Here is a 22,663-nt window from a genome sequence, read left to right as displayed (position 1 = left end):
CCCCACTCATGCTCTGCCTCTCTCTCTCTCTCAAAAATAAATATTTAAAAAAATATTTTAAGTTATTAATTTTAATAATACTTTAATCCTATGTATTCAAAATATTATTTCAACCTGTAATTAATCAAAAACCTAATGAGTCATTTCATATTCTCTTTTTTCTTCTTTTGTACTAGGTATCTGAAATTCTGTATATATTATACACTTACCACATATCTCAATTCAGAGCGCACACATTTCAGGTGCTCAATAGCTATATGTGGCAATGGGTACCACATTGGACAGCACACCTCTAGACTAAAGTTGGATTTCATTCTATGGACAACAGACAGCCATGATAGATTTTTTTCCAGAGAAGTGAAATATACCAAAAAAATCAGTTTAGAGAGCTTTAATATAGCCTTGGGCTAAGGGCACAGCTGTTCTGCCTCAGTGGTCCAAGCAATAGACCGAGAGACAGCAGCTCTATTTTCTGTCTCCCTGGCGCCTACACAAGACTTGACAGAGAGTCCTTGGTAATTGGATTGAATGAAACAATCAATCAACAATCACCAGGACAGGGCTGCTGCCTGGATCTGTAGAGCAAGTTAAAGAGAAGAGTCTAGATGAGTCTGAAGGTTACAGCCTAGGGTCAAGACAGAAAGATGGGGCTCTGCAGGAAATAAACAGTCTGGAAAAGGAACTGAGGAGGTGGCAGAAAGACCTTCACCTTATACCTGATAGTTGTCAACATGACAGAAGGCTGCTGAGGCTAAGAGGCTAGATATGGAGAATGAGGAGCTGGAGCTCAGAAGGTATAAGTTACTCAGGCAGCAATCATTAGGTGACTGGGAGGCCCCAGGTACTCCTAAGCCCTAGGAAGGGAGTGAACATAGTAAAGAAGTGAGATGGAAGGGGCATCTGGGTGGCTCAGTCAGTTAAGTATCTGACTCTTGATTTTGGCTTAGGTCATGATTTCATGGTTCATGAGTTTGAACCCCGCGTTGGGCTCTGGGCTGAGAGCGTGGAGCCTACTTGGGATTCTCTCTCTCTTTCTCTCTCTGTGCCTCCCCCACTCTCTCTCTCCCTCTCAAAATAAATAAACATTTAAAAAAATGAAATGAAATGAAATGACAGTGGAGGTTTAAACGCACGTAACAACAAGGGGGAAAATCCAAGTTCATGCAGACATTCAACGGTTCAAATCCTTGGACCTGCAGGGAGCGGGGTGGCTGGAGGTAGGAAAGACCATTTGGAGAAGTGGCGAGAGGCAGCCTTGCACAGCCAGCATTTCCTGAGGCAGGCAGGGCATCCTTCACGGGCAGAGCTCTGGCCAGACCATTTGCATTTCATTATCCAGCCGTATTGTGGGGAAGGGGGTGCCTGGGGTGAGACTGCTCAGCAAAAGCAGCTGCTGTCACTTTCAACAGTTTTAGATCAAAGCCTGTGGCACACAAGCTCTCCAAGTGACACTGGTAATGAAGAAGAAAGTTCCCCCAGCAGCTCAAAGAAAAAAAAATATTGAAAATAAAAGGCTTTGATGCTTATCCAGAAAAAACTTGCTTCTCGATATTCGCGATTTCCGTGAGCATGTGTGTCAAGGACAGGAAATGTCAGGGGCAATGAGCCAGCGGTACAGGTCATTCCAGGATCTGAGCATGCTCAGGGAGCTGCCCATGACAGGGACACCATCAGGACTCCCTCACTCTCTGCCTCTTGTCTCTGCATCTCTGGCTTTGTACTCTCAGACCAGCTGCCCCAGCACTGCAAGCTAACATCCTTACAGCCTCACAACTAATTAGGAATGAAAGTCTGTTCCTGCCAACCTCAGTTAGCAGAACCTCAGCGGCACACTCAGGTTGACCAGGCTTGGGTCACATGCCCATTCCTGGGCCATAGAGAACCACTGCTGGCCCAACCAAGTCCACATACTTCATCCACTCCCCCCACCCACCCCAGGTGTGTTTCCAGACTAAATAAGAGGAAGAGGTGCTGGGCAACCAAAACAGTAGCCTCTACAGTCACTGAGAGAAAGGCAACAACAAACTGAGGCCAGAAGACCAATCTTCTGGCTTAGACATCATCCATTAGTATTGATTCAACAGGTACATATTGCATTAGGTACTCTGCAATAACCAAAACAGATGTGGGCCCTGGCCTCGTGGGCACACAATCTAGTAAGAGAGGCAGACAATAAACCAGTAAACAGATAAATAACTGCAAATTGTGACAAGTGCCATGAAGGAAACCAAAGGGGTGAAGTAACGAAGAAAATTAGGCAGCTATTCAGAGAGGATGTTTAGAAAAGGTTCTCAGAGGAGCCACTCAGCTGTGACCAAGACTGAAAAGGGGCTAGCCAGGGGGAGTGAGAGGGAGACAGTCCCAGGCTCAGGGAGGGAGCTGTGAGTGCTGCGGCCCTGAAACTAGGAAGACTCTGTCCGGTGTGGGAGACCAAGAGAGGTCTGCGTGACTAGGGCATGGTAGGCACGGTGAGAGATCCTCACCTGGAGAGAGGGTCTGCCACACCCTGGAAAGCAGCTCAGATTTTACTGTGAGGTCCTGCAAGGGCACTGAAGGATCTTTACACCTCAGCATACTATGAAATTATTTGTATTTTAATAGAGTGGAAACAGAGAGACTGGGTAAGGGGCTGAGATTATAGCGATCCAGCAAGTTGATGGGGCTGAAACCACAAGCAGTGGCAGTGGAAATGGACAAACTGGACAAGTGGAAAGTACATTTAGGAGGAGGAAAGAGGCTTATAGGAGTGAGTGCTTGGTTTGAGGGAGAGGAAAAAAATCACAGGACATCCCCAGGACTGAGCAAGTGACTTCTTAGGAGCAGGGGTGGGAGCGGGTGGAGTGAGAGGGCAAATTGGAGTTAAACAGTTTGAATATGGTAGAGAGCTCTCATTTTGGGTAGGAATTCTGAGTTACTGTGAGATATAAAAGTGGTAAGCAGGCATTTGGATATTTAAGTCTGGGGTTCATGAGAAATTTTGGCTGGTGAAAGAAATTTAGACAATCTCAAAACATAGATGATATTTAAAACTGAGGGCATCAGGCACCTGGGTGGGTCAGTCAGTTAAGCATCTGACTTCAGTTCAGGTCATGATCTCATGGTTTGTGAGTTCGAGCCCCGCTTCAGGTGACCACAAGCCCTGCTTTGGTAAAAACAAGAGCCCCACTTTAGGTGAGTCCCTCTTCTCTCTCTCTCTTTCTCACACTTCCCCCCCACCACTCCCCACCCCTTGCTCACTTGCACCCTCTCTCGCTCTCAAAAAAAAAAAAAAATCAATGAGTAATCAATGAGATTACTTAGGAAATGTCTATGGAAGTAAATGAGAAGACCTAAGACTGACTCATAGGAAACTCAAAACATAGAAGAGGAGAGCCAATAGAGGAGATGGAAGATCAGACAAATCAGCAGGAAACCAGGAGAGAAGTATTCCATAGACACCAAAGATGAGTGTGTTTCTAGGAAGAAGTAGTTGTGCCACAGCTGCCAGGAGGTCAGGTAGAATGAGAACAGAAGAAGGACAACTGTGCCCAGACCCATTCTGATGGGAGATGGGGTGCATCCGGACAGGGGGTTGGAGACGGAGTAGGAGCACAGAGAACGGAGACAGGTTATGTATATAATCTACCATCTCAAGTCTTGTAAGAGAAGTTGAGAAGCGGAATGGGAGCTAGAAAGAGTTTGGGAGCCAAAGAATATTTTTAAGGAATTGGAAATAGATACAAAGAAGCACTTTTTGCATCTGCTTTAGAAATTTGCTACTGGTCAGAAGTTCTCATTAGAACATAGTGTTCTCAGGTTTTAAAAAGTATATTTGACAGGACTAGATGTTCCCCCAAAGTTCCTTCCGTATCTGTCATTCTAAAATTCTGCAAGTATTCCTTTTTCAAAGGTCAGAAAGAAAATATCCAGGACTGCTGTCTTAGTCCATTCACACTGCTATAACATACAACCATGTGCTGGGTGACTTACACGACAAACATTCATTTCTCACAGTTGTGGAGCCTGGAAATCCAAGACCAAAGTGCCAGCAGATTTGATATTGAGTGCTGGCTGTCTTCCTGGTTCATAGACAGTTCCTCAAGTGGTTAAAGGGCAAGAGAGATCCCTGGGGTCTCTTACATAAGGGTACAAATTCCATTCATGAGAGCTCCAACGTCATGACCTAATCACTTCCCAAAGGCTCCACCTCCTAAACCATCACATTGGGGATCGGGTTTCAACACAGAAATTCTGAAGGGGCACAAACATTCATTCTATAGCCACTGGTATCCAAGCAGCAACTCTTCCTTATCTTCTCAATTCATTTAGTCATTAATTTATTAATTTATTTCCCTACAAACTGAGCACCACAAGGGCAAGGGCTTTTGCTGCGGTTCACAGATAGGCACACAGCAAGCACTCAATAAATATTTGACGAATGAATAAAGAAGTGGGCGGGTTCAATAAGTAGTCACAGAGTGACTACACATGTGGAATTCATTCAACATTCACTCAACAAACATTAAGCATCAGACATGTGCAAGCTGTATGCTAAGCACACCTTAACTCCTCCTTCAAGTGGAAGAAATAAGACTCTTTTCTGCCTTCCTCACAAGACCGTTAGGAGAATCATATGAGAAATATGGGCTTAAAAATAAAACAACTCCATGTTATTATTAAACATGGCTTCTGCCCTCAAGGAGCCTATAGTGAAATTGAAGAAATGAGAAAGAAACACGGGAAGTGGATGGAATCACTCTTTAGTGGGCACCATTGTATGCGTCAGGCACTGGGGTGCTTTACATACTTCCTCTCACCTGTTAACCCCATACCCCGGGGTTGGCATCACTACCCCCAAGATGTAGATGCAGAGAGAGATGTCTGAGAAGTTATATAAATTGGAGAAACTATTCCATAAGAGACAAAAATAGATGAAAATCTAGGTCTTTCTACTTCCAAAACCCTTACCCTTTCAAAAATATTTTCTTTCACCCAAAAGTAAATCTAAGAAAGTATTTAAAATCATGTCCCTGAATACTGGGAGTAAGATGGGTGAGGGAGGCAGGAACTACTATTTACTGCATATTTACTGAACGCTAAACTCTGTATATGTTACATCATTTCTTATTTGTTATATAGAGTCTACCCCTATTTTGCATACTAACACAAATGTCAGCTGAAGCCCCAATCCACTGATACTTAACTAAAGTTGACTCAAGCAGCTCCTCTCATTCCATAGAAAACCCTTTGCTATTTTCCAGATTTTTGAAAATTCCCAGGTAGTTCACATTCTTGAAGAAAATTCTAGTTCTAAGCACATTTACCTCACCACATCCACATTTTGCAACCTACCTCTCCCTTCTACTAGGCACCAATCAGGGTCTAAGACATAGAAACTTTCATTCCACCCAAATCACTCACACAGGCATTCAAAAGCACAGGACAGGCTTTGCAGTGTGTTTGAAGACACAGAGTAGTTTTACATCCCAGCAAAGAAAACAGCTTATGATTGACTATCAGACCTCTCTGTTTATCACACCCTGTTCTGGTGTCTCTTGGGGTTTCTCACTGTCCAGCTTTCTCTGAGGACTCCAGCCTTTCCCCCAAAACACTCCTTACATGTGAATTCCCATAGTAAACTCGTATGGAATTGCCTCCTAGCACCTCTTATTCTAAATCTCCACCCCCTTATCCTTCCATATGGATCCTGGCGGGCTACAGAGTTTTTACATGACCCTAGGTGATTGGTCAAAGTGTGGGCATCTATTCCATGTTCAGCCAGTGAGACCTTTTCCTGGTTTTTTTAGAATCGAGACCAGAGAGAAAATCAGTTCAGGCCTGTAACATGTCACTGTGGTCACTAAGGCTGTAACACGTAACCCTCTGGAGGTGCCATGTTTCGGCAGATGAAGAAAGCCAATTTTCAGGAAGAAAATGAAGCATATTTGCAAAAAGGAGCCAAGAGGTGAAGTAATAAGAGAAGAAGAAGAGGAGGAGGAGGAGGAGGAGGAGGAGGAGGAGGAGGAGGAGGAGGAAGAAGGGGAGAGAGAGATACACTCATAGCAAATGTCTGAGACACCGGCTTCAGAATTCCTGGAGCCCAGCCACACTCCTGTTCTTCGAGTCCACCTCTCCAGCTCTTGTCTTCTAGCAGCAAGAACTGTGGGAGGATCTGAAATGCTGACCTTCTTCTCTCCTCCACCAGCCTCCACCACATGTAAATTTGAGCAGTAGAGACATTTGTCTCCTTCCCCCATATGAACTGTGCCAGTCAGGTTAGAAGACAGAATCTGTTTACTCTGAAGAAAGCTAGGGCACACTAACGCTTCCCACCAGGCATCCCCACCTGGCACCAGGGAGAGTCAAGTGTTAGGTTTTTACCAACCCAAACCACCCTGTTCTCTGTAACTGCTGTGGTAGCCTTGTCTGTCATCCCACGACACACAAAAGGGAACAGAATCTCCAGGAATTTAAAGAATCTGCCAAAGTCACATCGGGTAAGAAGCAGAAGTTGAAATCAGGCCTGTGTGTGTTTTGCTAACATCATGTTGGGACAGAAATGCAGGCCCAGGAGAGCATGTCTAGGGTATAGGGATGGAAGAAACCCATCCATCAGGTGTCTACAGAGCTTTGCTCTTTCTATGTCTGTTCTTCCTTTTTCTCCTTCCTTCTTTTCTCTCCTCCTAGCACCCCCATTTTTCCTCCTCCTTCCTTCTTCTCCAAACCTTCTGGGACCCCAGGACTCTAACCAGCATGAAGGGACAGAGGTGCCCCCACTCTGACTGCTGACCATCTCCCCGGGGCCTGTCAGGAGACTCCGACCACTGGCTTATTCCAGAGAACGAGACAACCTTAGTGCAGTGGTCACTGTGCTCCACTAAAGCCAGGTCACCACAGAGAAAATTCTGAGTAAGAAAACAAAATTCTAAGTAAGACTGGAAAGAGGGCAGTACTTTGCCTACCACAGTCCTTGGATGGCCTTCCGTGGCCTTCTCTGGATCCTCTCCTCATTCTTTGAAGGGTAAAAACTAGTAAGTTATACAGTCTACTATCTATTAAGCAAAATGGTTATGCTTAGTCCTGATACCATGATCCCAGCTTCCATCCTGGTTTCCACAGTGGCAATCTGGGGGCCTGTGGAAAGCCACTTAAGAAAAAAACAAAAAATCCAGTGTGTATTGATGTGTGCTTGTACAAAAGAAAAAGACCAAAATAAAATGCATGAAAACGCTGTGTGGTGGGGAGGGGATTTCAGGTAATTTCCTCTTATACTTTTCTATATTTTCCACTGACTGTACAATAAACCTGTATTACTTTATAATTAGAAATTCCTCATTGAATATTTCTGGGCTTTAGTCTCCAAAGGTATCAAGTGTGGATCAGGCCTGTTTTGTTTCTGTCATAGTGCCATTTTGAGAATGATGAGATAAGGCCTCAAACTACATGATCCACATAACCAGCTGAGGCTACAACCATGAGCACGTTTCTTTCATTTTTCCAATTAATCATTCGAGCAGCTGTAAGCCCTTGTTAGGAAACCCTCTTAGGCCTCTCCCTTGTGGCACTTAGAATGGGTTCTACTGAAGGGGCACCTGGGTGTCTCAGTCGGTGAAGCGTCCCACTTCAGCTCAGGTCATGATCTCGTAGTTTGTGAGTTCGAGCCCCATGTTGGGATCTGTGCGGACAGCTCAAAGCCTAAAGCCTGCTTTGGATTCTGTGTCTCCCTCTCTTCCCCTCCCCCTGCTCACACTCTATGTCTCTCTCAAAAATAAATAAACATTGAAAAAAAAATTTTTTTAAAGAATGGGTTCTACCCTCTTGCACTGTTGGTGGGAATGCAAATTGGTGCAGCCACTCTGGAAAGCAGTGTGGAGGTTCCTCAGAAAATTAAAAATAGACCTACTGTATGACCCAGCAATAGCACTGCTAGGAATTTACCCAAGGGATACAGGAGTACTGATGCATAGGGGCACTTGTACCCCAATGTTTATAGCAGCACTCTCAACAATAGCCAAATGATGGAAAGAGCCTAAATGTCCATCAACTGATGAATGGATAAAGAAATTGTGGTTTATATACACAATGGAATACTACGTGGCAATGAGAAAGAATGAAATATGGCCTTTTGTAGCAACGTGGATGGAACTGGAGAGTGTGATGCTAAGTGAAATAAGTCATACAGAGAAAGACAGATACCATATGTTTTCACTCTTATGTGGATCCTGAGAAACTTAACAGAAACCCATGGGGGAGGGGAAGGAAAAAAAAAAAGAGGTTAGAGTGGGAGAGAGCCAAAGCATAGGAGACTGTTAAAAACTGAGAACAAACTGAGGGTTGACGGGGGGTGGGAGGGAGGGGAGGGTGGGTGATGTGTATTGAGGAGGGCACCTTTTGGGATGAGCACTGGGTGTTGTATGGAAACCAATTTGACAATAAATTTCATATATTGAAAAAAAAATAATTATTTCAATAAATATAAAAAGCATTTGACAAAAAAATAAAGAAAGAAAGAAAGAATGGGTTCTACTGTAAGCATCAGGAAACCCAATTAACAGTGGGTTAATAACACAAAAGAGATGTATTTCTCTCCCGTTACAACAAATCCAGAGTTATGCAGCCCAGGGCTGAACCACTGCTTGAAAATATCCTCAAGGATCCAGGCTTCTGGTTCAGCATCCTTAAGTTTGTCATTCATTCTTATGGTCACAGGAAGGCTGCTGTGCCTCCTGGTGGGAAGAAGGGGGAAGGGCAAAGGGCAAAGAGGTTTTGCCTTTTCACCTGAAATGGGAACTCTGCCTACATCCTATTGGCTAGAAGTAGATCATATGACCATAGCTGCAAGGGAAGCTGGGAAGTTGAGAAAGTTCATCACCCTCTTTGCAGAGACAACAAGGGAAGAGGAAGTTGTAAATATTTTTTGGTTAACCAAGCCCCTGAGTCTACCATACCACTGGAGTATATTCAGCCTGAGGGGTCCAGTTCTACTTCTGAAGGCAAGGTGCAGTGAGGACTGGAAAGTCTCACCTGTCCACAAGGAGGCCCCAGTTTTCATCTGTCACTGAGTGTGTTTGTGCCTCACAGGGCTGCTGTAAACAACTGGCCCCACACAGTCGGTGGATCCTCTGTCCATATGGAGGTGGTGCTGTTATTGTTCCAGTTCCCTGTACAGGCCATGTGGGCTCTGATGCTTGGTTTCCCATGCTGTGGTCACTCAGGTTACACCTCAGGCACAGCCAGTATTTCTCAACTTTAACTCTAGTAAAAGGGAGGCTGGGTCACAAAGGGCTTCTCATCTCAGCCATATGCTGTCAGAAATGGCCCCTCCAGGGGCACCTGGGTGGCTCAGTCAGTTAAGCTTCCGATCTTGATTTCGGCTCATGTCATGATCTCACAGTTTGTGAGTTCAAGTCCCACGTAGGGCTCTGTACTAACAGCTCGGAGCCTGCTTGGGATTCTCTGTCTCCCTCTCCCCTCTGTCTCTCCACACCTCCCCAACTCACGTTCCCTCTCTCTCTCTCTCTCAAAATAAATAAACTTTAAAAAATCATCCTTTATTTTAAAAAAAAGATTAAAAAAAAAAAAGAAATGGCCCTTTTGTGACCTCCTCAGTGTTGCACCTGGGTCACCATTCCAGACTATCTAGATGATGGCTATTTTTTTACTGGAAGACCTCAGACTACATCATCCTAATCCCTCAGAGAAGGTTTAGTACAGCTGAACCTCTCAATGCAGACAATCAGAATCTGCATGCTTTCCCCTACAGGAGACTCCTTGACCCTTCTGCAAATTTGCACAGCTTTTCTCCCCAAATCAGCTTTGCATGTGAGAATCATTGATAGGGTTTGTCTCCATCAGCCACATCAGGCCCTATTCCATCCTTTTACCAGGTCACTGGGAGACTCATGCTTCTATAACTAAAATAGCCCACACCAGGGCTTTCCCTGAACACAAATCTACCCCAAAGTGACTTGTCATAAACACCTAGACAGAGAAACACCTATGCTAAAAAGTTTGTATTCCACTGGATGCATCTGCTACATGCATGCAAAAGTGATTTGAGACAGAAGGAGGCCCAAGACTTCTAGGTCTGCAATATGGTGGACTCTTGTGAGCCATCCTCAAAGAAACAGCAGGAATTCTACAGAATACATCACAAATATTCTTTTACCTTCTCAGCTGAATTATCAAAAGAAGAAGAAGAAGAGGAAGAAGAAGAAGGAGGAGGAGGAGGAGGAAGAAGAAGAAAGGAAGAAAGAAAGAAAGAAAGAAAGAAAGAAAGAAAGAAAGAAAAAGAAAACCTCCAAGCCCTAAAAACAGAAAGGAACTCAAAACCAGAGAGGCAAACATGTTAGTTACCTTATAGCTGCTCAGGGAGGCTGGATATGGGGTGTCTTAGTTTTTGTTTACTTTTTTATTGAGGCAAAATTAGCATACAGTAATTGGGCAATTCTTAAGCGTAGAGATTAATGAATTTTTACATATGTGTACAACCATGTAACTAAACTTCACCCAGATCAGAATACAGAATATATCCACAGAAGTCTTCCTCAAACCCCCCTTGAGTCAGTATCTCCACTCAGGTATAACCACTACTATGATTCATCACCAAATAGTAGTGTTTTGCCTGTTCTATAATTCTATAGGAATGGGACCATACATTGACTATTCTTTTTTATCTGGCTTCTTTTATTATATAGTATGTCTATGACATACATCCATCTTATTGCATGTATCAGCAGTTTGTTCTTGTTCGTTGCTGTGTAATATTCCACTATAAAAATAATCTGGTATTTACTTACCAATTCCATAGTTAATGGGCATTTGGGTTGTTTCCAATTCAGAACTATTATGAATAAAGTTGCTATAAACACTTGTATATGTCTTCTGGTGGACATATGCAGGGTTTGGGTTTCACTGCCATCTGAGGACACTGTGATATGAGACCATCAGCCTAAGCAAAGAGATGAAATTTAAAAGCCCACATGAAGCTAGGACCGTCAAAGGGCTATACTCTTGGTGATTATGTAGACTAGGAAAAAAATCTACCCTTAATTACAGGGAGAAAAGAGGATACCTATCTGCCTCTGAGGTCTGCATGGGAAAAAAAAAAAATCCTCCCTGGGAATTTATAAGCACAGCCCCATACTTCACATAGCTTTATAGTTAAAATGTACACTATCATTAAAATCCAGAAAAACACAAGCTAATAAATTAGCATGGAAATTTGTTACAAGCTGGCAATATCCCTGGGGCCCCTTATAGAAGTAACTGAAAAACTATTGCAGACGGACATAATTTCTTCCCATACTGTGAGTGATCCTAATAGATAAATGTCCACTGAAGATAAGCTCAAAATTAAAAGGCAAATGAGGAACCAATCCACCTTGGGTGAGAGTCAGCAAACAACTACAATTTAAAGGAAAAAAAAATAATGCTTAAACTCACAAGAGCTTCAGATAATAAGATAATATAATAAGGATTATAAATGTGTTTAAATTAATAACCCAAAATAAATACATTGGGTTAAATAAAAGGAGAACAAGGCATTTTTTTAAAGCAGGCAAGTTTTTAAAATAAACAAATGGAATTCTTGGACATTAAAAATTCAGCCATTTATATTAAGAACCATTGAATTGTACACTTCACCAATATTGGGTATATTATGTGGTATATGAAGTACATCTCAATACAGCTTTTTTTAAAAATATCAACCATCAAAATAATGTTTAAAAAACTTGAGACAGATTTAGCAAAATAGTACTAGACAAAGCTGAATGGAGAAGCAGTGAACTGAAATATGACCCTCAGGAAATTCTACAGATTCAGCACAAAGAAACAGAGAGATGTAAAAATATGAAAGAGCACTTAAGAGAGCTAAGGATAGAATGACAATGTCCACCTACATCTAATAGGATTTCCAGAAGGAAAAGATATGAATGAGGGAGGTAATATTTGAAGAAATGATAAGAAATAATAGCTGAGAATTTTCAAGAATTGATGAAGACACGGATTCCCAGATTTAAGAACCATAATGAGTATGAAGAAAATAAAATCTAAACAAATCTAAACCTATACATAGAGTGAAACTACAGAATTCCCAAGATGTAGAGAAAATCTTATAAGCACCTAGAGATAAGAAAACAAATTTCCAGCAAAACAATACCAATTACACTGCTATAGACTTCAAAATAACAGATTTCCTGCAAAATAATAATAATTAAGCGGTACATCATCAACAATACCATCAACAAATGTCAGATTATGGGAAAACAGCTTCAAAATGCTGAGACAGTACTATTGTCAACCTATGACACTGTGCTCAGCTAAACTAGTATTTCACAGTGAGATTATTTCAAACAAATAAGGACTGAGTTCACCACTTGAGATTCAACTTGGGGAAAAAAATGAAAAATATACTAAAGACAAAGGAAATTAAACACAGAAAGAAGCTACAATAAATAATTATGCTTATTATATTTTCCCATGGATTTATAATTTTTTTTAATGTTTGTTAATTTATTTTTGAGAGACAGGGAGAGCACACATGCATGAGCAGGGGAGAAACAGAGAAGGAGACAGAGAATCCCAAGCAGGTTCTGCACTGTCAGCCTGGAGCCAGATGCAGGGCTCACACTCACAAACCATGAGATCATGACCTGAGCCAAATTCAAGAGTCAGAAGTTTAACCAACTGAACCACCCTGGTGCCCCTATAACGTTTTATATTTATGATTAAGAGTATGTGTGTGTGTGTGTGTGTGTGTGTGTGTGTGTTAAGAAAGAGAGACAGAGCCTAAGAGTGCTCTCTACATGAGATATATAATGATTATTAATATTGTCTATTTGGGGAAACTGTCCCCTTCCAGGCCAGACACTTATAATTACACATATCATGGTAGGGGTGCCCGAGTGGCTCAGTCAGTTAAGCTGAAGAAACTTGACTTCAGCTCAGGTCATGATCTCACGGTTCATGAGTATCATGTTGGGCCATGTGCTGAGCACAGAGCCTGCTTACGATTCTCTCTCCCTCTCTCTCTGCCCCTCCCGTCCTCAAAATAAATAAATAAACTTAAAAAAATGAAAAAACAGCACATCATGGTAAAGTGGTGTGGCTTCAGAGACTATAAGCAGACACATGAGTGGAGTAGGGGAAAAGCCAAATCATTTCATGGTGCAGAGAAACAAAAGCGAGTAAACATAAGGACAGAGCCAGGCATTGCTAAGAAGCTGATAGGATGCAATATGGGGGAAAGGCCATCCTGAGGCAACAGTAACAGAATTCATAACTCTGCCCCACCTCATAGAACAAAGATGACAAAGAAGTCTGTTCTACCAAGCAATACAGGCAGGTGGGCATCTGGATATACCACAAAGGGATATGGATGCAGGAGAAACTATTCGTGTTATCACTGTCAGATCAGAGACTGACTCCAGGCCTCACATAAAAAGCATCCAGAATTTTTGATAGCTTGACCTGATGCCCTCTCCTCGATTCTAGAGAGGTAAAGCCACATGCCAGTGGTTGAGAGTTCCCTGTGGCCTGCTGGGATGAAACAGAACAAGGCAAATCCAATAAATGAGAACTTATCTCTCACTCTGATGCAAAAATCATATCTAACTGAGAGGAAACTATGGAACCATGTCTTTGGACCCAGAAGCACTTTTAAAATTAAGATGTAAAATGATAAGAAAACTGAATACATGTTTCTGAACTAAGCAAAGAGGTTTTAGTTAGCTGGATGATTAACAGAGGTGAAGGCCCTAAGATGAGACATAACCTCACTCAGCTCTGTATTTAGGTGCCGAGTCCCCTTTCGTGTGTTATCTTCTTGTGTCACAGAGCTCATCTTTACTCATCTAAACGATATCCCATTATTTGTATAGATGTCTGAGCGTGGGGGCGCCTGGGTGGCTCAATCGGTTAAGCATCTGACTCTTGATTTTGGCTCCGGTCATGATCTCACAGTTCAGTTCATGAGTTCAAGTTCTGCATCGGGCTCTGCTCTCACAGTGCAGAGCCTGCTTGAGATTCTTTTTCTCTCTCTCTCTCTGTCCCTCCCCTGCTTGCTCTCTCTCTCTCTCAAAAATAAATAAAAAGGAAAAAAGATGTCTAAGTGTGAAAGTTGTTTAAGAAAATTGTGGAAAGCCGTAAAACTTGATAAGAGTAGGAGATACTCATAGTTCATTAATGGTATTTATGACTTCTCATAAATTGAGATGTTAACTCAAAATGAACATTTTACAATTATTTTCCTGCCTCATACAATCCCAGCCATCTTCATTTTTGTAACAGGCAATTATAATTTGATTTCCCTTCTGAAGAAGTTTATGATAAATTTAAACAAAATTAAAAGTGTTTCCACTATTTTCTAGATATTAATACAATGCAGAGCTTTTTCAAACATTTCCCTCTTGTTACCATGATAGCACCTGAATCAGGTGGGATTTGAATTTTGTAATATAGCTCTGGACCAGGCATCTTCAGGCATGAGACCTGTTCTTACATCTCTACTGCATCTTGTGTCCTTGTGATTAGGTGGAGGTCATGGGTAGAGAGCTGTCCTCATGAGATGGTGGGAAAGGTAGACAGGTCACCACCCACACCTCTCCACACAGCCTATCTGCCCCATTACTGACTGGCTTCCTCTATACCAGGAAATAGTTTTTCATTCTGCAATTGGTGAAGGTGGTGATTCAAATTCATATATTAAATTATTCATTAAGAGCAAACTGTGATGGAATCAGGGAAGGAAGAATCGAGTGCTTAATTTATACAGACTCCAAATAAGGCACATTGCTGCTAAATGTCTCCATCCTTCCAAAATTCAAATTTGTTGTTGTTGTTGTTTTAATTTTTTTTAATGTTTATTTATTTTTGATGGGGGGGGGGGGTGGGTAGGGTAGGCAGAGAGAGAGGGAGACAGAGAATCCAAAGCAGGCTTCAGGCTATGAGCTGTCAGCACAGAATCCAACACAGGGCTCAAACCCACGAACTGCAAGATCATGACCTGAGCCAAAGTCGGACGCTTAACTGACTGAGCCACCCAGGCGCCCCTGTTGTTTATTTTAAAGAGAGAGAGGGAGAGAGAGCACAAGCAAGAGAGAGGGGCAGAGAGAGAGAGAGAGAGAGAGAGAGAAGCAGGCTGCACACTCAGCAGGGCTCTATCCCATGATCCTGGGATCATGACCTAAGCCAAAATCAAGATGCTCAACCAACTGAGCCACCCAGGTGTCCCCCAAATTCAAATGTTAAATCCTAACCTCCTATGTGATAGTATCAGCCTTTGGGAGGTGACTAGGTTGTGAGGGTGGAGCACTCATGAATGGGATTAGTGTGCTTTTAAAAGAGACCTCAGAGATCTCTCTTGCCTCTTCTCCCACGTGAGGACACAAGAAATGGCCACCTACAAACCAGCTGGAGAGCCCTCACCAAACAATGAATCTATTGACACCTGGATCTTAAACCTCCAGCCAGAACTATGAGAAATACATTTCTGTTGTTTATAAACCACTCAGTCTATGGTAGTTTGTTATAGCAGTCTGACGGACTAAGACACACATGCATTGCCTTTCTCCAGTACCCACAAGCCTGCGAGGTAGACAATATTAATATTCCCATTATACAGATGAGAACTCCAAAGCCTAGAAATGATCAGTGACCCTCTGTAGGTCCCATAGCCGGTGAAGATAGAACAGGGACTTGAAGCCAGTTGCAGGCTCTTAGCTGGCATATTGGACCTTGAGAAATGGCCTAGGAAACAGCATATGCAAACTCATCCCGTCCAGGCTAGGTGTGCAGTTGAGAAGGTGCAATATGAGCATGTTGGGCTGGTCAGGAAGGCTTTCTCAGTTGCCTGTGCCTAGGCTCTGTGTCTGCTTCTGCACACTGGAAATGCTTTTCATACATTTTTTACTCGAATGTCATTCGAATTCACAACTGCGGAAGTCACCGATTGTTTGCCTAGCTTGAATTTCCTGAGAAGGGGCTGCTCCTCGGCCCACCTTGGGGCACTGGAGGGCCTCCTCCCTGCCCCACAGAACGGAAAGTAATGAGAGAAGGTGAGATTCTTTCCTTTTTCTTGGTATCACTGTTTAAGTCCAAAGCCCAGGGTAAAGGCAATAAATTCCCCAACATTCCCAGTTCAGAAAGTCCCCAGGGGACCGGGGGGGGGGGGGGGGGGGACAGGGACAGCACTCTTCACAGGGCCTTCTGAGGTTTCTGTCCCAATCCTCACCTCCCCCTGCCACTCCCACAACTGCAGTCAGTGGAAGAAGAGAAATGAATGACAGGTGTGGGTTCCTCAGATTTTGGAGACACACAGTGACCACAGAGCGAAGCTATTTCCGGCCCAGCCCTTGAGGCCCTCTCCCCCACTGAAACCCCGGTAGGAGTGGAGATCCACGCTGCAGGCCTCTACTGGGAATGGTCTGAGAAGGGGGCTGCCCTGGCTGGGTCTCAGGGTTAGTGGGAGATGTCAGGTGGAGCCAGGTCTCCAACATCAGAGAGAGTTGTGGTGTGAGAAGATCCCACAGGGCCTCCCAAAGAATTCAGTAAAGTATCCCCAAAGACAGCCTGTGTTTGGGCGTTCTCCACACAGAGGGCACTAAACAGCCAGCTGCATTGACTGGAAAAGCAGCACTGACCAACAGAGGAGCCCGAAGTCTTCTCACCAAATAAGGAGACAGGTGCCCTCTCATTCCCCTCCCCACCAGAGAAGCCAGAACGTAGAACAGAAAATGGGGTGGTCACTGATGACACAGCCTCTCCCCTTATATGGCCTGCAAAAAAACAAAAAAAAAAAAACAAAAACAAAAAACACACACACACACACACATTTAGAGACACAGTTCTGGGAGAAGAGTCTTGAATCAATAGGAGATTGCATTTTTTAAGTGAATAGGATTCAGTCTTTAATACTGGCACAAAACACTTCTAATAACTGGAAGTAGTTGAAAACATTTATAATCTGGTTCAAATGTTGATAAAGGGACAGCCATTGCCATCTGGAAGAAAGGGGAGGTCAACATAGCACAGCTGGAGAGCAGTTATTAGAAAAAGTTATCTTGGGGGGCCTGGGTGGCTCAGTTGGCTAAGCATCTGACTTCAGCTCAGGTCATGATCTCATGGTTTGTGAGTTCAAGCCCCATGTTGGGCTTTGTGCTGACAGCACTGAGCCTGCTTTGGATTCTCTGTCTCCCTCTTGCTCTGACCCTCCCCTGCTCTCTCTCTCTCAAAAATAAGTACATATTTAAAAAAAATTTTTTTTAATAAGAAAAAGTTATCTTGGGGCACCTGGATGGCTCAGTCGATTGAGTGTCTGACTTTGGTTCAGGTCATGATCTTACAGTTCGTGGGTTCGAACCCCACATCGGGCTCTGTGCTGACACTGTGGGGCCTACTTGGGATTCTCTTTCTCTCTCTCTCTGACCCTCCCCCACTATCTCTCTAAATACATAAGTAAATAAACTTTTTTAAAGAAGTTTCTTTGCACTCCAATAGTTGAGATGCCTCAAAAACTGGAGATGTCCACCTCACACTCATTAAAATAAAAACTTCAATTTTAAAATTTTTTTAATGTTTATTTTTGAGAGAGAGACAGGGTGTGAGTGGGGGAGGGGCAGAGACAGACAGAGAGAGAGAGAGAGAGAGACAGACAGAATCTGAGGCAGGCTCCAGGCTCTAAGCTGTCAGCACAGAGCCTGATGGGGACACGGGGCTTGAACTCACAACTGTGAGATCAAGACCTGAGCTGAAGTCAGACGCTTAACCCAATGGGCCACCCAGCTGACCCTAGAATAAAAACTTCAAATAATAACAAGGATTAGCAAGGATGCAGAGAAATCAGAACTGTCATTTGTTGCCGGTGGGAATGTAAAATGGTATAGCTACTTTGGAAAACAATGCAACCATTTGTCAAAAAGTTAAACAGAGAGTTACCGTTTGACCAGAAATTCCACTCCTAGGTACATCATATCCAAGACAACGAAGACACGTCCATACAAAAACTTGAATGTAAATGTTCACAGCAGCACTATTCATAACAAATAAAAAGTCGAAACGACCAAAATGTCCATTAACCCGTAAATGTGATATACCCAAACGCTGGGATAACACCCAGCCATAAAAAGGGATGACACTGATGCTACAATATGGGTGAACGTTGACATTATGCTATGGGAAAGACGCCAATCACAAAAGACCACAGATAAGTGACTCTTAAAAACTGAGAACTGAGGGTTGATGGGGGTGGGAGGGAGGGGAGGGTGGGTGATGGGTATCGAGGAGGACACCTGTTGGGATGACCACTGGGCGTTGTAGGGAAACCAATTGGACAATAAATTTCATATAAAAAAAAAAAAAGCCCACGGACAATTCCATTTACATGAGTCCCCCTATGATCCGAGGGTTACGTTCCGGGTCCCCCAGCGGACACCTGAAACCGCAGACAGTACCAAACCACGCTGTTTTTTCGTTTACACACATACCTCTTATGAAGTTTAATTTGCAAATCAGGCACAGTAAGAAACTAACAACAATCACTAAAAATAAAATCGAAGAACAATTATGACAGAATACTGCAATAAAAGTTACGTGAATGTAATCTCTCTCAAAGTATCGCGTTATACCATACTCACTCTTGCCACGCTGTGCTATAAAAAGCCTACGTGAGGGGATGACGTGAGGAGAACGGCTCGGGCACTGTGAGGTAGAGTTAGGCTACTATTGACCTTCTGCAGATTCGTCAGAAGGAGAACGCTCTGCTCCAGGACCGCGGGTAACTGCAACTGCGGAAAATGAAACCACAGATAAAGGAGTCTGCTGTATATGAGACGTGGGAATAGGTAAATCTGTACAGGTAGTAGAATAGTGGTCCCTGGGGTTAGAAGGGCTGGAGGATACCAGCTGCAGGGTACCGGGGTTCATATGGGGGGGTGAGGACAATGTTCTAAATTAACTGTGGTGATGACTGAACTATTCTGTGAATATATTAAAAGCCAAGCCACTAACTAGCACACTTTGTATTTAAAGTGAATTGTGTGGTCTGTGAATTGTATCTCAATAAAGCTGTTATTGAAAACAAACAATGGTGGCTTAATGGAAGACAACAACTGGACAAAAAAGAGAAGTGGGTTGGGTGGATGGAGGGATCTGCCTTGAGCAGTGGTTCTCACACTGAGAGTGCCCAGGAATCCACTCCAGTGGGCCTGGCCAGCACTATTAGCTGGGCCCACATGGTCCACCTACAGAGTACCCTGACCACCGTGGAGAGTACAGCCCCAAGGTCTGCCGTCAGGGCTGGCGGACCTGACTCGGACTAAGAGGCAGGAGAAGGTGAGAGAAAACAGCTGACCTTTGGACAACTGGGTGTCTTTGCACGTTAGTTCCTCCCTCTGAGCCTCAGCTCTATTATCTGTGTCATGCTACTCAGTATGCAACCAGGAGCAGCATGAGCAGGCATGATCAATGTGCAGAATCTCAGGCCATGCCCCAGACCTACTGAACCAGGATCTGCATTTTATTACACCGTGGAAATAACAATATCTCTTTCTAAAAGATTTTGTGGGGATCCTTATTAAGAGTGTTATGCCCAGAATTCGTGATCCCCAAAGACCACCAGGGAGCCGAGTCCGATGCAAAAGCAAAAGAGCCTTTATTCGAGCTAGCTGGAGCTCAATCCCCTACCTGCACCGACGCAGTGGTGAGATACCAGAGAGAGAGAGAGTTTCAAAAGCACAAAGGTTTTATAGGGGTCTAGGGGCAGTTAGTGAGGTAATGGCTGTGGCCTCAGCCGATTGGCTGGGGAAGGGTCGTGGCCTCCGCCAATTGGCTGGGGAAGGGTCGGAGTCATGTGATGCAGGTCGCGGGCGTGTTTTGATCGGAAGTTTGAACCGGTGATCGGGAGGTTACTCAAGGGGAGGAGGCGCGGTCTGAGGTTTCTGCGATTTTCCCGGAAAGGGGGCATGTCAGGGACATAGTCACTCAAGGTGGAGGACACAGAACAGGATGGAGTCGGCTGGCATAGGTCCGCCCTTTCAAGAGTAACTACTGCCGTTGACTTGACACACTTTATGTGCTAGATACTGGGTTAATATGAACAGCTGCCTAATTCAGTGCCTGCACATAGTAAGTGTTCAATGTGTGGCAGCTACTATGTGAAAGAGTCTGACTTGGGAGGAGGGAAGACCCTGAATGCTGGAATCTGGCACACCTGGTCCTCATTCTGGCCCCTCTCTGACACTGAGACTTTGGGCCAGTGACTTTACTGGTCTGGGCCTCACCTTACTGATCTGTAGTAAACCAGGCTTACCTGAGATTAAGAGAAGAAACGTGTCTGGTGGCTGCCCCACACCTAACAGCATATAGAAACCCAGGAGATGTTCAGTCACTTCCTCCTCCCTACAACCAGATCTCACAGGGAAGTACTATGGAAGAGACCCAACCATGTTGAATCCTCCTTAATCATGCACCCAGCCCTGTTTTTCTATTATTCAGTCACTTATCCACTGGGCAAATTCTTCCTGAGCACCTACTATGTGCCAGCCACCGTGCTGAGAGTGCAGACCTTGCAGCTGTGGTCCCTGAGTCATGAAGCCTGCCAGATCTGGCCTTGCAGAGGATTGAATGAGCCTGTTGACGCACCTGCTTTGAGAGCTGTAAAAACAAAGCCCATTGTCTCTCAGCAGCCATCTGAAACAATTAGTCTCAACTCACAACCCTAATGTGCTTCCACCCTGTGAAAAAGCACTTTTTCAAGGGGGGGGCAGGAGACATAAATTAGTGTAATAATGCAATTAAAATGCATTTTCTTTCCATTTATTTAAATTACTCCTCTTTACATCTTGAGAAAATGCATCCTCCCTTGGAGGTATTTAAGGAAATTCAAAGAGGCTATTGCTGCAAAGCAAGAAATGCCCCCCCGCAGAAAACACAAATACCCTACCCTGTAGGCCAAGGAGAGCCACCCTCCCTGGTGATGACTGCCCATATAAGACACTCAGCACTTTGGGGCTCCACAAAGGCCCTTGGATGGAATTTGCCCTGACAGGTCACTGGCTCTCTGTAAATGCTCATTCGTTCATTCATTCGTCAACAATTTTTTCCCGCACCTCTTCCATGCCCAGCAGTAGAAATAACCCAAGAACGATGGGACATGGCTCCTACCCTCATAGGGGACTGTCTAGGAGAAAGTCACTCACGCAAAAAAGGCACTAGAGCCACCAGTACTCTGACAGCCAGATGCATGCAGAAGAGACCCCACCCAGCCTGGACATAGGGGAAGGGGAGCAGAGGCCCCAGGATCAGGACGAATTAACCAGTGGGGGAGGGGAGAAAGGCTCCTCCAGGCAGAGACACCAGCAGGGACAATGGAATGTAGGAGAGCATTGTTAGTAGAGCAAGTAGCATTAAGTCACTTGAGAAGATTAGGAGGCAGGAATAGAGGGGAGCAAAGGAAGCAGGAACTCACTCCGGTGTCCAGAAGGGTCTGGGCGAGGCTAAAGGCTGGGACTTTGTCCCGACAGCCTTAAGAAACCAGGGTGATCCCCAGGTAGAAGGGGTGGAGAATCCAGTAGCCTAGAAATCACAAGAGGAAACCAGACACCCACCCTGCCAAGGAAACAGCAGCAGAAGCACGAACTGGTATTCTGAGTTAATTGGTTTTGTGTCGCTACCTACTGGCAAGATTTCCTCAGTGCTGCTGATTCAACAAAATGTTCCAAGAGAGAGTTTCTTTTTAAAAAGTATTAACAGTTACAGGGAGCTTTCTTGGATTTACAAAAGGCCAAATTAGAGTAACACAGTATAGAAAGAATGGTATTAGTTTCATGAAAAAAAAAAACAAAACTGAGAGGAGAGCATCACCTGAGAGTCAGGGGTTCAAATCCCAGTTCTGCCATTCATTATGTGGAAAAATCGTTTCACTTCTTTGGGCTTTGTTTATAACATCCATAAAGCAGAGATAATATCTAACTCGCAGTTGCTGAGGGGAATAAAAGATATCAGTTGTGTAAAGAGAAATATAATGGGAGCAGGAGTTAAAGTGGTAGGAAACCAGCATATGACCTGTCGCCACCTTCACCACCCCCATCACCTCAGCCATTGTCTATGCTGGAAAGATCTGCTTCCTCTTTTAGGCCCAAGACATGAGTAAATGCACACAGCACCACAACCGCACCCCAGGCAGGACCACTTCCTGTTCTCTTTTTCTTTCCTACAGAGTTGGCAGCCCCCTCTCTGCCCCATGACCTCCACCTTCAGCCTGGCTGCCTCATGGGCCAGGGTTTCCCCATTGTCCCTCTTCCCACACTCCCAGTGACATGTACTGAGATCTGACTGGCTGATAACCCTAAGGAAACAGGGAGCAGCTGAAAGGGCATAGGAATGACCAAGCTGAAGAAATCTATACCTTACCCTCTGAGGTGGTAACAACAGATTCTCTGCAACTCACTGAACCCCAATTTCCTCCTCTGGGAAAAGGAGACAACATATGGCCATGTGACAACTCATGTAAAGTGGCTGGCACAACACTATCACACAGGAGACCTTCAAATATGGAAGTTGTTATTAAAATTGTGGAATTGTGGAGGGGTGCCTGGGTGGCTCAGTCGGTTAAGAATCCGACTTCAGCTCAGGTCCTGATCTCAAAGTTCACGAGTTCGATCTCTGTGCTAACAGTTCAGAGCCT

At 44.0% G+C, this 22,663-nt stretch overlaps 1 long non-coding RNA gene across 1 annotated transcript in view; it reads right to left on the bottom strand.

Moving 5' to 3' along the window:
- LOC144612782 (uncharacterized) overlaps nucleotides 1-18,890 on the bottom strand; it is a 127,398-nt gene extending 108,508 nt beyond the window's left edge. Inside the window, exon 1 of the long non-coding RNA XR_013549847.2 lies at nucleotides 18,615-18,890. This is a non-coding gene — a long non-coding RNA (uncharacterized LOC144612782). The remainder of the gene's footprint in view (nucleotides 1-18,614) is intronic.
- Nucleotides 18,891-22,663: the final 3,773 nt, after the last annotated feature.

This window comes from Panthera onca, chromosome C2 (genome assembly GCF_046562875.1).
Source record: "Panthera onca isolate mPanOnc1 chromosome C2, mPanOnc1 haplotype 2, whole genome shotgun sequence".
NCBI lineage: Eukaryota > Metazoa > Chordata > Mammalia > Carnivora > Felidae > Panthera > Panthera onca.
The sequence above is the reverse complement of the archived record's forward strand: the minus strand, read 5'-3'. Positions and strand labels throughout refer to the sequence as shown.